This window comes from Heterocephalus glaber, unplaced genomic scaffold (genome assembly GCF_053883595.1).
Source record: "Heterocephalus glaber isolate CG9 unplaced genomic scaffold, H.glaber_assembly_v1.0 deba00001569, whole genome shotgun sequence".
NCBI classification, from domain to species: domain Eukaryota; kingdom Metazoa; phylum Chordata; class Mammalia; order Rodentia; family Bathyergidae; genus Heterocephalus; species Heterocephalus glaber.
Window position 1 is genome coordinate 12,218,931 of NW_028258354.1, and position 17,053 is coordinate 12,235,983.

A 17,053-nucleotide genomic window follows, 5' to 3' on the forward strand; every position below is an offset into this window, starting at 1 on the left:
TATTTTTTATAAAATGGAGTACTACTCGCCATAAAGAACAAGAAATTAGAGACATTTATAGCTAAATGGATGCATATTGAGGCCATACTCTTTTTTTTTTTTTTGGTACCAGGGATCAAACTTGGGTCCTTGTGCTTGCGCAGCAGGTGGTAAAACCACTGAGCTAAATCCCCAGCCCCAAGGCCATACTCTTAAGTGAAGTAAATAGGACACACATGTGTAAATACCAAATAGTTTCTCTAGTGTGAGAAACTGAAAGTGTAAATAAGTATTAAAATGATTAAAATGAATAATTGATAATCTGAAACAGGAAGAAAAGGTCCAAAGGGTTAGGGGAAGTGGGAGGGGAAGGGAAAAGGAAAGAAGGAAAAGGAAAAATTATGAGAAAAGGTGAAGGGAGGACAGGGAATGGGGACAAAATAAGAACCAAGATACTCATATACAGGTTCAAGTACCCAATGATAAATGTAAACGTATTGTATACCTAAAATGTACCAATAAAATAATTTAAGCAAAAACAAAAACAAAAGAAAAACATAGCTGTCCTATACAGTAGCAACTAAACACAAAGGGCAATTGAGCACTTGAAGAGTGGCTAGTCTGATTTCAAATGTGTTGTAAAAGTATAAAAGCCATACAAAATTTCAAAGATTTAGTACAAACAGGAAAATGGAGCATGTCTCTTTAATAATTTTAAATTATTAATGTTAAACAATAACTTGAGGTATGCTAAGCTAAATAAAACAATTTAAGGGGTTAGGGATTTAGCTCAGTGGAGCCCCTGCCTTACAAGTGCTAAGTGGTGGGTTCGATCCCTGGTACCAAAAAAAATTTTTTTAATTTTTTCATTTGTTTCTTTTTACATTTTTAATGTCGCTGACAAAATAATAAGGAAGACATCTGAGGGCTCTCATTGGCACTCATCTAGAAGTATGCTGGGTGATCAACAAATATGATAACTATTTAAATAAAAATATTTTTTTCAGCAAAAGACACACTGTTATTAATCTCCCTCATTCCAAATATACATATCCCATAATTCTTGCCACTTTCTGAAGCAATTCTGAAAGTCCCTTTCATGAATGTCTTTTTGTGGCTCCCTTGATGGAACCAATCAATTCACAATATCTACAGCAATTTCTGTCAAGTAAAAATATTGCAGTGTGTCCTCATCCACCTCTTTACCAGATCTGGCTCTTCCCCAAAATCAAAATGACCATGAAAGTTAAATATTTTTAATTGATTCAGAATATCAAAGGATCCACAACAACATAACTAAAGACAGTCCCAGAACTGCTTCAGAAAGTGGCAAAAAAATGATAAATAAAGTGTGTTCAAAGCAAAGGGTAATATTTTGAGGGAGAATAATGGCAATGAATCTTTTACTATAATAATTTTAAATTTGAACATTAATTGTATATTTTAATCACACCAAGTATTTCAACAATATATATAGAATTCTGGAAATTTGACATCCAGCTACAGGAATGCAGGTAAATGAGAGAAGGCACAATTTCATTAGAGATGTTTGCCAAAGAAGGAGTATCTTAAGAAGAAAGCAGAGTTTTAACATCAGGAAAGAAATAAAATGGTAGTTGCAGAAAAGGCATAATTCAGGTGTCAGAAGCAGGTTGGTAGATCCACTCACAGGAGATGTAGAAACTTTGAAGTTTGTCTTACACCATGATGCTGGTTAAAAACCTCAGAGCAATTCTTTTAGTTAAGGTCCACTTTATATGGGAGATGGGGTGAATGAATGAGCCATCCAATTATAACACAGTTAATCAATAAACATATACTACAGACTTCATGTCTCCTATGCTCTAGGAATCTAAAAATGAATGTTTCTGCCCTCAAATTGCTCTCAGACTAGCAGGAGAGATGAGTATATAAAAATAGATAAATTCCATTACATATCTTGGCAAATATAGCAATTAAGTGTAAGTTATGCCCTGAGGTCAGCGGTAAGAGTGAGACACACATTACATCCTGAATGCCACTGTTCCAACTGGGGCCTGGGCTCAAGAAACAGTCCATTCAGCACAATTTCAGTTCTAGCTACAAAAAGGGTCATGCCTCTTTTTAAAGCTTTTATTCTGAAAAAAATCTACTTCTCATGAAATCATTTCTAGATAACAAGAAAAATAATTTAGAGTTTGCAAATATGTTCCACTATCTCTCATTTAAATTATAACTTTACTTCACTCAAAAACTTTAAAAATGTTAGCTTATGGGTTAGGAAGCATTTAGAGTGCCTACTTAACATGTTCAAGGCTCTGGGTTCAATTACCAGCACCACAAAGGGGTGATGATGATGATGATGATGATGATAGTAAGCTTATAATGTTATATTAGTTTTAGATATCCTCATATGAAACCAAATATGCATTTAATGCTATCTCATTTCACTATCCTTAAGATGCCAAATAGTTACAAAAGACAATAATATGTCATTTTTCTGATTTCTTTTAAAAATACAGTTTTTTTGGTGTAGTTTGCTTCTAAAAGGTATAAAATAGTAAGCTCTATCAGTAGGGAGGAAAAACCAATCTGTGGGTTCTTCTTTTGGGTTCTTCTCATTTCTACAAAGGCACAACAGCAAAGGTGAAGATGACGATGACAATGACTAGCACATGTGTGTGCATGTATGCTTGTGTTGTGTTTGGAGCAACAACAGATAATCTTGGACTTGTCCTAGAAGAGGCCAACAACAGACAATAGACGTTGAACATTAAAAATCAGAGAACCTAGATCCAAACCTCACTTACACTGATATTTAAATTAGGCATTGTACTCAACTTCTTTGAACTTAAATCCCAGCACCAAAATAATGAGGACAATATGCTACACACCCCAGCATTGTGAAAATTAAATGAGAATTCTGGCATACAGTAAGCTTGCTCAGTAAGTGCTACTGGTTGATCCTTTTCCTCTCCTCAAAACTCCACTGCTCCTCTCCACATGGTCACCAGCCACCTATCCACCCCCAAAGGATGGCAAAATGGCACCACTCAGCATAGGAGACTGCCTCTTGATATTGTTCTCCTAAAGATCCCAGTGCAACAGCAAAGAAAACCAAGCATATACACTACTATGTACTAAAATGGAAGAACACAGTTTTCAGAATAAAATTCTCATTAATTTCTATTAAAAATTAAATGGTGGAGAACTTTCTAACAAAATTAATCCAAGGTAACTGAATTCTCCTTGAAAAGTAAGGAAATCATTAGAGTTATTACAGATTATTGATTCAGTTTCTACAATGTTACAATGCAAATTATAAGAAGTTTTGATGAAAATCTTTTCCTCATCAGCATGAGTAAACTTCACACTAAATTCCAAGAATCAACAATTCAACAGAATAAATGTCTTACAGTACCCCTATAAGGTATGTTTTTATCAGGAACAAAAAAACCTACTTTATATCCTCTGTGTAAAGAAATGAGATATATGTTTAATTTTTCAAATATTTTTAAATTTGGTTTTTGAATATCAGTCTTTTATTTGAATAAGTAGAATTTCCACCAAGAAGTTCCTAAAGAACACAATATGCCTTTGATTAAAATGAATCAGAATGCCGAATACAGAGCAACTAGTGTGAAGAAATGAACAATAAGCACTAAATGCACGTATGTTTAACAACGTGATAATAAGAATATTCACTAACTCATGTCATTTAAAAAATCCATTCGAGGCAGGTAGGTGTTTTTATACCAACCTTGGTTTAGAAATGTGTGCTACAGCAAGATGTGGCCAGGCTCACTCTCCCTAAGTAACAAAGCCTGGACTAGAAAAAACTCAAATTAGCTGATTATTTTCCCCGCTTTTAAAATCTTAGTACTGAGGCACGATAAAACATCACCTCACCCCAGTAAGAATGACTGTTAACAAAAAGACTCAATATGATAAGTGCTTACAAGAAGGTAGAAAAACAGGAACATCTGCACACTGTTGAGGGGAATATAAATTAATACATCCATTATGCAAAACAGTAGAGGCTCTTCAAAAATTTAAAAATAGAACCACCATATAGCCAGCAATCCTAGTACCAGGGATATGTCACAGACACATCTGCACTCCTATGTTGACTACAGATGATTCATGATAGTCATGAAATGGAAACAACTCAAGTGTCTATCAACTTACAATGGGTAAAGAAAATACGGTGCAGAAATTCAATGGAATACTATTCAGCCATAAAAAGAATGAAATCTTATCATTTTTGACAACATAGATGGGACTGGAGATCATTACATTAACTGAAGTAAGTCAGGAAGAGAAAGACAAGTATGGCATTATCTCACTCATATGTGGAATCCAAAACAGTTGATCTCATAGAAGTTGAGAGTGAAATACTGACTACCAGCGATAAGAATAGGAGGGAGGGAGGAATGCACAAAGGTCCACCCATGGTACTAAGTGACAGGACCAAGAAGTTCTGGTAAAGGGTGATTATTGATATCAATAGTTCAGTGTATATTTCAAAAATCTAGAAGAAATGATTTGAAGATTTTTGCCACAAAGAAATAAATGTAAGAGATAGATATGTTTAACCTAATTTAATCATGACACAATGTCTACATGAATTGACACATCAAGCAATCCTATAAACATGTAAAATTTTTACGCTTTTATGTACTATACCAAACTGATGGAGAAATAAGGTACTTCCATGACAAAAAATACGTGAAGATATTCATGACCACTAAACCAACACTACAAAATGTTCTGAAAGACATTCTAAAAAGAGATAACGAAGGCTACAACTCCATGAACCTCAACAGAATGAATCCACCAAGCAAGGCAAGTAATTAAACAGAGGTGGGCAAAAAAGGGAACCAACAATAGGAAAATAATATTACAAGCATAAGTCAATAACGTATTAGTTAAAACCACCAATGTAAATGGACTCAGTTCAGCAATCAGAAGAAACAGACTGGCAGAATGGATTAAGAAGCAAGATCCAACAATATGCTGGTTATAACAAACATTTAATTCAAAAACAAATTCACAGATTGAAAGTCAAAGGATGGAAAACAATATTCCATGCTATAAGAACCCAGAAAAAATGCAGGAGTAGCTATTTTATTTGCAGAGAAAGTGGATTTCAAGCCAAGACTGATTAAAGGAGCCAAAAAAGATCACTACTTCCTAGGAAAGGGAACAATGCAAGAGAACAAGACAACAAGCATAAATATGTATGTATCAAATACTGGCACATCCAACCATATTAAAGAAATATTAACAGACATGAAAAATCAAAGCACTGACTGATATACTTGTAATGAGGGACCTCAATATCTCACTATGGAAAATAGATCCACAAGACAAAAAAATCAAAGAAATATCAGAACTGAACCAAACTTTTGAATAAATGAACTTAGTAGATGTCTACAGAGTGTTCCACCTGAAAACATCAGAATACACATTCTTTCAGCTGCACATGGGTCATTCTCTAAAACAGACCACATGCTAGCTCACAGAACATGTTTAAGTAAATGCAAAGGAACTGAAATTATTCCATATTATCAGACTATAGTGAAATGAAATTAGAAATCAACAGCAAAAAGAAACCACAAAAATTTCATAAACACGTGGAAACTAAGTAACACCCTCACGAACAACCAATGGGTCACAGATGAAATTAAAGAACTAAACAGTTTCTACAATAAAATAATAATGTCAACACAACATAACAGAATTTATGGGACTCAATGAAAGCAGTCCTAAAAGGGAAATTTATACTGATGAATTCCCATATCAGAAAAACAGAGCAAGTGCAAATACACAACCTAATATTGAACCTCAAGCTTCTAGAAAAAGAAGACCAAGTCAATTGCAAAGCTTTTATGAGGGAGGAAATTATAAAGATCAGAGCAGAATCTCATGCAATTGGTCTAAGAAAACAATACAAAGAATCAATAAATTGAATGGGTGGATTTTTGAGATATTAAATAAAATTAACAAACCCTTACCCAACATTATCAAAAAACGGAAAAGGAATCACATCCATGTAGTTAGGAATGAAAAGGGTACATGCTGCAGAAATCCAGAAGATCATAAATATCTGCTTTGAGAATCAGTATTCTAATAAGACAAAAAACACAGAAGTGGATAGATTCCTAGATACATATGAATTACTAAAGCTGAATCAAGAAGATATAAAAATTCTAAATAAAACAATATCAATTGAAATTGAAGTGAAATTGAAGATGTAATTAAAACTACCAACAAAGAGTACTATTCAGCCATAAAGAATGAGAAACTAGAGACGTTTATAGCTAAATGGATGCACAATGAGGCCATACTCGTAACTGAAATAAATAGGATACATGTATAAATATCTAATAGTTTCCCTGGTGTGAGAAACTGAAAGTATAAATAAGGATTACAATGATTATAATTAATAATCGATAATGTGAAATAGGAAGAAAAGGTCCAAAGGAGTAGGGGAAGTGGGAGGGTTAGGGAAAAGGAAAGAAGGGAAAGGAAAAATTATGAGAAAAGGAAAAAATGGAAAAAAAAAGTCTTTGTAAATAGGGAAGGGTGGAGAGGGTGAAGGGAAGGCAGAGGAATGGGGAAAAAATAAGAAAAAAGATACATCATGTAAAGATACAAGTTCCCAATGATAAATGTAAACATATTATATACCTAAAATGTACCAATAAAATAATTTAAGAAAAAAAGAAAAAAAACAGGCCCTGGCAAATTCTCAGCTGAATTCTACAAGAAGTTTAGAGAAGACTTAATGCCACTACTTCTCAAACTCTTTAATAAAACTTAAAAGGAAGAAATACTCCCAAAGTCATTTCTAGAAGCAAGTATTTCCCTTATACCAAAACCAGAGAAGGATCCAGCCAAAAAAAGAGAACTACAAGCCAATCTCTCTAATGAACACAGATACAAAAATCCTCAATAAGATACTGCCAAACAGAATGCAGCCAATCAAGAAGATTATACAACATGACCAAGTAGGATTCATCCCAAGGATGCAGTGATGGTTGAACATATGCAAATGAATAAATATAATACACCATATTAATAGAGCCAAGGATGAAAACCATATAGTCATGTCAACAGATGCAGAAAAAACATTTGACAAATTCAACTCTCATTCATAATAAAAAAAAAAAAACCTACAGAAAATTGGAATAGATGGTCTTTATCTCAATCTGATAAACCAACAACCTATGACAAACCAACAACCAACATCACATTAAATGGACAAAAAAATGAAAGCTTTCACTCTAAAATAAGGAACAAGACAAGGATGTTCACTATCACCACTCTTATTCAACACAGTTCTGGAAACATTAGCCATAGCAATTAGACAAGAGAAAGAAATAAAAGGATAAGGAAAGAAAAGGAAGACGTTAAATTGTAATTATTTGCAGACGACATGATACTTTATATAGAAAACCTCCCAAAACTCCACCAAAAAACTGTTAGATTTAACAACCAAATTCAGTAGCTTAGCTGGATACAAAGTCAACAATCAAAAATCAATAGCATTCCTGTACATGAATAACAAATTCACAGAGAAAGAAATTAGGGTAACAACACCTTTCACAATAGCATACAAAAAAATGAAATATCTAGGAATCAATCTAATGAAGGAAGGAAAAGATCTTTACATTAAAAAGTACAGTATTCTGAAAAAGGAGATCGAAGAGGATATCAGAAAATGGAAAAATATTCCTTGTTTTTGAGTAGGAGGAAGTAATATAGTGAAAATGGCCATACTTCCAAAATTGTTATACTGATTTAATGCAATCCCAATCAAACTACCAATAACTATCTCACAGAATTAGAGAAAACAATCCTAAAATTCATTTGGAATCAGAAGAGACCTAGAATAGCAAAAACAATTCTAGGCAACAAAGGTAAAGCAGGGGGCACCCCAATTACTGACTTGAAATTATACTACAGAGCTACTGTGATAAAAATAGTAGGATACTGGCAAAAAAGCAGACCTGAAGATCAGTGGAATAGATTAGCAGATACAGAAACAACCCCAAACACACTCAGTCACTTAATCTTTGACAAAGGGGCCAAACACCTTCACTGGAAGAAAAATAGCCTCTTCAATAAATAGTTCTGGAAAAATTGTCTGTCTGCATGCTGACGACTAAAACTAGACCCATGTCAGTCACCATTAACTAAACTAAAATCAAAATGGATTAAAGATCTAAATATTAAAGCAGAAGCACTAAATCTGCTGTAAGACAGAAAAAGTATAACACTTGAAGACATTGCTGTAGGCAAAGACTTTATAAACAAAATTCTGATCACATAGGAAATATCACAAAATATCAACTGGGATCTCATCTTATTAAAAAGTTTTGCATAGCAAAAGAAACTACCAACCGAGTGAAGAACAACCCAAAAAATTTTTGCCACCTGTTCCTCAAATCAGACCCCCCCCATTTAAAGATATAATCCAAAAATGAGCATCTGAAATCAATAGATACTTTTCAGATCAAGACATAGAAAAGGCAAGTAAATATATGAAAAAATGTTCAACATCACTGGTCATTCATGAAATGAAAATTAAAACAATGCTGAGATTTCATCTTACTCCAGAAAGAATGGCTATTATCAAAAAATCAGCCAATAACAAATGCTTGTAGGACTGTGGAAAAAAGGAACCCTCCACTGTTGGTGGGAGTGTAGACTGGTGCAACCACTGTGGAAATCAGTGTAGACAGTCTTCAAAAAACAAAAACTGAAGATTCCCTTTGATCCAGGTATCCCCTTCTTGGTATCTTCCCACAAGAATTAAAAGCATCATACCACAATAATATATGCACATCCATGTTTATAGTGGCACAGTTGTAACAGCTAAATCTTGGAAACAGCCCAAATGCCCATCAACTGATGAATACATAAAGAAGATGTGATTTTTTTACAATGGAGTACTACTGTGCCATAAAGAAGGATAAGCTTGAGCCACTTCTAGCTAAATCAATGAACCTTAAGACCATACTCTTAGGTGAAATAAATCAGACACACATTTAAATACTGCATTGATTCTCTGGTGTGAGAAACCAAAAGTGTAAATAAGGACCAAAATATATAATAGATATTGGGAAATGAGAAGAAGATGTTCAAACGAGAAGGAGAACAAGGGAGGGGGAGAAAGAAAAAAACAATAGAAGGAAAAAATGGAAACAAAGCTTTTATACATAAGGAGGGGAAGAGGGGTTGAAGGGAGGACAGAGGAATGGGAAAAAAAGAAGATATATCATGTACAGGTACAGATTTCCAATGATCAATGTTATTATTATGTATAAAATGTAAAATGTACCAGTAGGAGAATTTAGAAAACAAACCAAAAAACCCAGCTCCAATGATTCACCCTTTTATAAGGGCACTGTTGCCGTTTCTCTTCTTTAGAATGAATTTAAATCTTCTCTCCTGCTGGGAGCGCTGCACTGTAGATCACCATGGCTGGGCCTAATTTACCTCCTCCCACGGATGAGGCAGGGCCCCATGTGGAAAGAAGAACACGCATCTTGTTTGCTTCCTCCTGCGGACCTGACGAGGCAGGGCCCCGCGGGAGGAGAACATGTGACAAGATGGTGTGGTAAAGCAAAACCTGGAAGAGAAGAGGACATGTCTTCCTCCCCACCCATTCACCATAAAACCATCAAGCATGATGTCCTAGTCGCTCTCCCTGTTCCAGTCACAGGTACCCCTTTTACCTCCCCCTGTACTTCCTTATATTTACACTATAAATAAACACGCAGTGGTTGCCAGCCAGACCTTTTCTCCTGTCAGGAGTGAGGCTCCACCTGGCCCCAGCTTTCTATCTCTTTGTCTTTCTTTTCTTCATCCCCCACCATTCTACTTCTGCAGACCCTTCAGCCGTAGCCTGCAGCACTCTCCTGCTATTTTTAACCCCTAGTTCTAACCTACAACAGCATTCATCTAATCACCTACCACAAGAGAAAAGAGCTGGTCCCTTCAAAACTTTCTCTAATTCAAAGCTAAACATTCCTTCAATCTATATGGCTTTACCATAAGGCACTGCTATGAAAATCTTTGCTAATTCATTTATTTTCATTATCCCCTTTCACTTTTTCATTTTTATTTCATACCACCACTGAGGTATCCAAAACAGAATCTTAAATATACTAATAGTATAAAAAGATGTAAAATTATAAGAGCAAGTTATATAACCTTGATCTTCCTGAATTATTCATTTTCTGAACTATCAAGAACTATTCTAGGTAGGATTGCTTATAATTTATGTCTATTAAGAGTCAATAAAAATATCAAATTTCTCCATCTTTTACATTCAAAGACAGAATTCATCCAATCACACAAGAAACATTTACTGAACAGCTAATACACTCTATCCTTTACTTGGATCTGTGGCAGACACTACCCACAGAAGAGTCTTTAAAATAGCCTACTGTTTTCTCCAAAACTGCTTCTATTCACAACTAATTCAAAAGGAAAGAAATGCAGTAGGCATGCTTCTAATTGATCTTTTTTAAAGGGGAAGCAGCATAACAGCAAATACAACCACAGGTCATCCTTCTTGAGAAATTTCATTTGCTAGGCACCATAACTGTTTTCTTAATCTCTGGACCACAGAACATAAAGAAAGCTTTTAGTTAGTTTTTTCAAATAAAAAATGGTCCTTAAATATATAATGCAACTAAAAAAATCTAATAAGACAGTGGGAAATTCTGATTCAATATATACTCAGTGTTTAAGTTTCCTTTGCATCAGTTGAAAGCAGGGAGCAGAGTCCTATCTAATATTTTCATATCTTAAGTATTTTTAAAGGGCTTCCTTTGACTGAAGAAAAAATAATATTCTTTAAGTCCATCATCTCCAATCACTCTCTGATACTCTACTCTTTAATTGCAACTTCCAGGCTTTGCAAGATTAATGTCATGGATTACATTGCCATGGATTCTTGCAGGTAAAACTCAAGTGGGAGAGAGGATTTGATCCTTTTATGTTGTTGACAGAAAGGACATTGAGAGGCTGCTGTGCTCTGCTAGGGCACTTATTTCAGCTGGGACAATTCACTTATCCATCAGGCTTTTGATCCGTTAGACACTGGGACTCTATAATTCCACAGGTCCTTCCTACTCATATGCTCTGATTCTGAAATGTGAATGACTTGTTTCCTTCTAGAGAGTTAGAACATGACCAATAGCCTGCATGATGCTGGTATAAAAATCTATCTTTTTGGTATAAAAGGCACATTTTAAAAAGATAAATACAAGTAAAGGTAAATGTGGCACACTGCTTCATAGTCAAGTTGATGAAGTGGAGCACTGATTCATCTCAGTTAGAGCACTTTACATCTTTGACAAGCACTCTGATAACCAGAGGACCAATATATTTGTTCCAAACCATGAAAAAAAGGGAGTGGTGTGAATCAGAGTAGGAAAGCAGTTAGAGAAATCTGGGATGTGTGTTACAGTCCTGTGGCCTGATGCGCTGATGGGAAGAAGGGGTGGGTGGAAGACAGGAAAGTGACACAAGATGTGAAAGGAAAAAAGAAACTATTTCCTCTACTGCAGGGGCAGGAAACCATGCAGATACTGCTGCTGAGCCATTTTACATCATTTCCTCAGTGAAAGATTTAGAGTCAAAATATGCAGATTTTTAATGATATTGTTGTCCACCTTCAGAGGATAATAAATTTCACTACAAAAATATCCATTTAACTGTGATAATGAAAACAGAACCCAAAATGTCAGCTTTGACAATTTCACAAAAGTTGGGCTTAAATCTTAACTCTGCATCCTATGGGAATATTCACCATTTTCCTTAATATTTTGGCAAAATTTGAAAGCTTTGTGCTCTGTTTTGTATTTCCAGTAAATTGTCATTCATCACTCAGTATCTGGCAGCTATTCTTTCCTTTCTCATGCCCAGCACAGACCCAAAAGTGGAACTCTCCTTGCTTCATCACCACATGACCCATCCTTCTTCCTGCTGCACGATTTTTCTCAACTCTTGCCCTTGGCAGGATGTTTAGAGAAGCCTGCAGGAAAGGAATCAACAACTTAATCTTTCCTTAAACGATATTTCTATTTCTTTCCTTCCAGAATCCTTATTAGGATATATTCTACCTGGATCCTCCACTACTTGCTTGCTGCACTCTTCCCTTCTACTTCCCACTGTGTCCAAGGAAATTCCAAATAATCTCACTCTATTATTTAAAGCACTTTAGTGTTCTCTGGGCTTATGTTATAAAATCAATTCCAGGTCCCACTGTGTACAACCCAAACCCAGCAGAGGGCCTGAGATTATAGATTTTCCTCAACATGATGGCCAATTCTTAGGTAGCTAGCAGCTGTAGTTCTAAATAATGACACTTTGTCATTACATGTGTATTCCCATATATTCTCTAAATGATGGGCATTAATTCTCAGAAAGAGCCAAAATGTATTACCATGACTTTCAAAAACTGGCACTAGGAGTGTTTTTCTCTTATTATACACATTAATACAGTTATTCTCAAACATTAGCTGGCACCAGAGTCAGCTGGAGGGCTAGGTAATACACAGATTACTAGGCTCTATCTCCAGGGCTTCTGTTGCTATAGGTTCAAAAATTTGTTTTTCAAACACATGCCACGTGTAGCCAGTACTACACTTTAAGAAGCAATGCTGAACACAAGTTTTTCTCCCCTTCACCTGAGAAGGGCAGGAAGCACATCTCAGTGCTGTTACTAGCATAATGGTTGATACTGTCTTCTGAAGGTGTATGTAGCAAATACTTTCACCTGTCCCCTTCAGCTCTCACATGGTGATGAATCGTCCTATTCCCACATATTCTACATCTATTTCCTGTAAGATCCAAGCAGGAGTTGGCATGGTCTGCATATTAATCATCTCTCTCAGATTCTGTCATCATAGTAGCCATAGGATATGCTCAATCATAAAAGCATAAACATGAAACCATTTAGAAGATGATGCTATTTTTCCAGCCCTGTAGTTTCCCTTTAATCACTGTGATTGTTGCTGATTGCTCCTGAATGCTGGTGGGAGAGAATATGCAAAGAGTAAGAAGTCTGAAGGAAATGAAAACAGTTGATATGGTATACACAGCTTCATATATTTAGATTTTAGATGTGACAATAATTCTTCTGAGCAGGTGACAGATGGGTGACTTCGGGCATAGAAAAGATTGATGTTCTGATTAGATGGTTACTTTTACAACATTATCAACAAGGCACTGGAAATGAGAATTGCAACCAAAATTGTAGTCACTGTTCAGCATCTTCTCACTGGTGAGATTTCTCCTGAGACAGGTTATTTCTGCAGGTGTCTTTATATTTACCAACCTAATCGATAAACAAGTATAAGACACAAATCCACACACAGAATGACAGCTCTGTACGCAATGTTGCAGCTAAATTGAGGAATTGTCTTCACGTTTCAGTGTAGAATGTGGAGTTGCTCCTGACAGATCTTTTCCAGCCTCCTAACATTTTAGTTCCTCTCAGAGCCATCTCTGAGGATGCAGGGCCTCACTGTTTATAAGACCTCTTTGTAGCATGAGTTCACCTACTCAGTTTGTCAAGTCACATCAAGATATATAAGTCACTCCATCTGTAACAGAAAAGGCTGAAAAGTAAAAATCAAACAATATTTCCAACCTCATGGTATAAATAAAGTTTAAATTACAAGAATTTTTTAGAAAATTGATGTTTTTATGTATAAGAAATATTTCAATATTTAAAAATACCATTATATATCCCCCAGTAGGAGCGTGGTCTTTTAGGTCCATTCTTAATTTTTAGTTCCTCTCTCAGACACTGGGCTTGTTAGACAATTATTTGCTCTTTTCTCTTCATTCTGTCCTTCTTCATTTATCTAAATGAGCTAGGGCATGACAATGCTTTAGAAATCTTGACATGCAAATTTATTATTCAATCATCACCTTATATAGAGCAGATATTATGTCTTAGGGGCAGTGTTGTACAAAACGCACCCAAAATAAATGATGCTATCTGTCCTGAAGAAACTCATAACCCAGAGGAAAAGACAGATATATTACTAGGTGAACTAGTGTAAAAAGGGTGCAGAAAAGAGATGAGTAAATACGATATTCTGAGAATATTAGATAAGGAATGACTAATTTTGCCTGCAGAGTAAGATTTCAAAGGAAGGCTTTGAAATGGGTTTCAAAGGAAGTGTAGGTAACTGAAGGAAGGTGGGACAAGAAAGGGCCATAAAGAGGTTCCATCTGATCTTCAAGTTAAATCAAGGACAAATTCCTAACTGCCAACTGTAGAAAGTTTTATATTTAATTTCACCTCATTTTAAGCCAATGTTAGAGAAACTCTCTTATAAATTACTAAAGATATTTGGTAATTAAAAACATATAGATGACCTACAGAGAGAAGTTTTTAAAAGGAACAAAAAATCCTTCCCCCAATTCAGTATCTTTTTCCACTAAATTAATGAATTATACTAAACTAATCAAAAGCCATCACTTAAATTTTGTAGAAAATGTTAGGTATAGGAGCATTTGGCTCTTTAGGGAATTTACATGAGGACATACTTATGGGTACCCTGTACCGGTCATGGTGAACCTATAGCGTGTGTGCTACAGCGGGCTATTTGTATAATTGAAAGCTCTAAAAGGTTCACCATCTCTGCCCTATAATTAAAACATTTTATTATAATAAAGAAGCTGTTAGAAATAAAAATGTAGGGCCGGGGATTTAGCTCAGTGGTTCCGGCACCTGCCTCCCAAGAACAAGGACCGGAGTTTAATGCTCAGTACCAAAAAAAAAAAAAAAAAAAGAAAGAAAATAAAATGTATATTAACCTAGGTATACCTTGTGCCTAGAAAACTATTACTGAGAGTTTTCTATAAAGTGGGTGAGGGAGACTAAAGAACAAAGTAGAATCAATGTTCCAAGAAAAGTAATAAAGTCATTCTACAATTTTACCCTAAGTAACATATTGAGAAGTCAAATGAGAGGCCTATGTACAATTAGCTCTGATATCCTATATAATATGTATGCAAATCTATGGCTAAGATGGGATTTTCCAAACCCAACAGCTAATGGTCACCAGGAACTAAAAACAGATAAAGACAAACAGGAAAACATACGTATTTTCTTTCTTTTAAAATCTTCTCCAAAAGAATGACTTATGTTGTAGATGATAGTTAAACTACCTTAATAACAAACTGTCTCTTATTCTAAAATGTAGATATGAAAATGCACTACAGCTAACCACCTTCATTTCTGTTATTGGCTATATTAGCTCTTCAGACACAATGCCCAACATCTACAGCTTCAAGGAGAAGAGATTTAATTTGGCTCACAGTTTCAGGGGATTCAGTACATGGCTAACTGGCTCTCAGGCAGAAACATCAAAGGATAAGGGCATGGTGGAGCAAAGACCCTTGGTTAACAGCATCCAAGAAGCAGTAAAAAGGAAACAGTGCCAGCCAGTACTCTAAGTCATTCCTCCATGACCCATCCAAAAACACAATCCCTTGGGCAGATCCCGAAGCCAGTAAAGTTGACACTCCACTATAACTGCCACATTGGCCGGAGCATACCACTGTGTTGACCTTTTAAGCACCCCTCAAAAAGTTGGCTCCACATAGATAAGATGGATATAAGGCTTAGTATTTCCTTTCAATTTTCTTGCTCATGTGTTTGTCTTTCTCTATCAAAACTTCATCAAATAATTATCAAAATGTTTCAGAACATTTTAATTTGTGCACTCAAAGACAAATTTAGTCTTCATGTTGCACTTCATGGATTTACTCATAGGGGGGCAAAAACTAAAGAGAATTCAGTCAATAGTTAGGGTAGGGATAGTCTTTACTAGATCATGAGCTGGTCATGACCAAAAATTTGGAAATATACTGTTCTGTAACACACTATGCTTATTTTTATTGTATTTCATAAGAAAAAGCACTAACTAGTGACAAGTAGGTATCCTGCAGTTCTATATCACAGGCACCGTGCAGTGTGTAGGTTAGCTGTTATTCTCATCCCACAGGGTAAAAGAATTTGCTTCTAAAGAAACTTATTTGATGTTTTGAAACTAAAGATTAATCAGTTTAATGTCTGGCTTGTGGAATTGCAACTTACAAACACTGGAGTACGTATCTGATTCAGCCACATGACCTTGGGTTATTCAGACCTACTTTATACAGTTACCATGTTATGTATGCACTGGGAGAAAAAGGTGAACAAAAAACAAGTAGTAATCCCTGTTGTCCTGGAGCTTACAGTCTAGCATACATTAATAAAATGAATATATAAGTAAAGTATAATTACAGTAGTGCTAAATGGTATATAGCATGATACAAAAATCAGACAATGAGGACGCCTCAATATTACAAGTTGAATATCCCTTATACAAAATATTTAGAAACAGAAATGTTTTGAATTTCACATTTTTCTGGATTTTGGAATATTTTATATACATAATGAGATATCTTAGGGACAATGCCCATGTCATAACATGAAATTCTCTTATGCTTCAGATAAACTTATACACACACTGTGAGGATTATCTTACATAATATTTTTAAGAATTTTGTGCATGAAACAAAGGATTTTGGAGCACTTGGGATTTCAGATTTTCAGACTAGGAATGCTCAACTTTTAATAATAATACAGTTGTTCCTTGGAATCTGTAGGGGGATTGGTTCCAGGACTCTTTCTAGATACCAAAATGAATAGAAGTTCAAGTTCTTTATATAAAATGGCATAGTCTTTGCATATAACCTATGCATATCTTTCTGAATACTTTAAATCATCTCTAGATTTCTTGTAATACTTAACACAATGTAAATGATATGTAAATAGATATTGTACTATATTGTTTAGGAAATAATGACAAAAAAAATTTCTGTACATGTTCAGAACAGGCATAATCTTTTTCAAATATTTTCAGTTGACATTGGTTGAATTGATGAATTCAGAACATACACATGTGGAGAACTGACTGTATGTAATATATTATAATAATATAATAAAATTTTACATTAACATTTAAGTAGTATGAATTTCCCTGAGAAATTGATATTTAAACTGAAATCT

General features: G+C 35.0%; 1 protein-coding gene and 1 long non-coding RNA gene across 3 annotated transcripts in view; both read right to left on the reverse strand.

Moving 5' to 3' along the window:
- Positions 1–17,053, reverse strand: part of Grip1 (glutamate receptor interacting protein 1) — a 661,025-nt gene that overhangs the window by 524,981 nt on the left and 118,991 nt on the right. The gene's annotated exons all lie outside the window — the stretch shown is intronic.
- The window catches only part of LOC147823735 (uncharacterized), a 135,887-nt gene continuing 118,834 nt past the window's right edge, over positions 1–17,053 (reverse strand). The window contains exon 2 of the long non-coding RNA XR_015443416.1: positions 1–17,053. This exon is cut by the window's right edge and continues 77,893 nt beyond it. This is a non-coding gene — a long non-coding RNA (uncharacterized LOC147823735).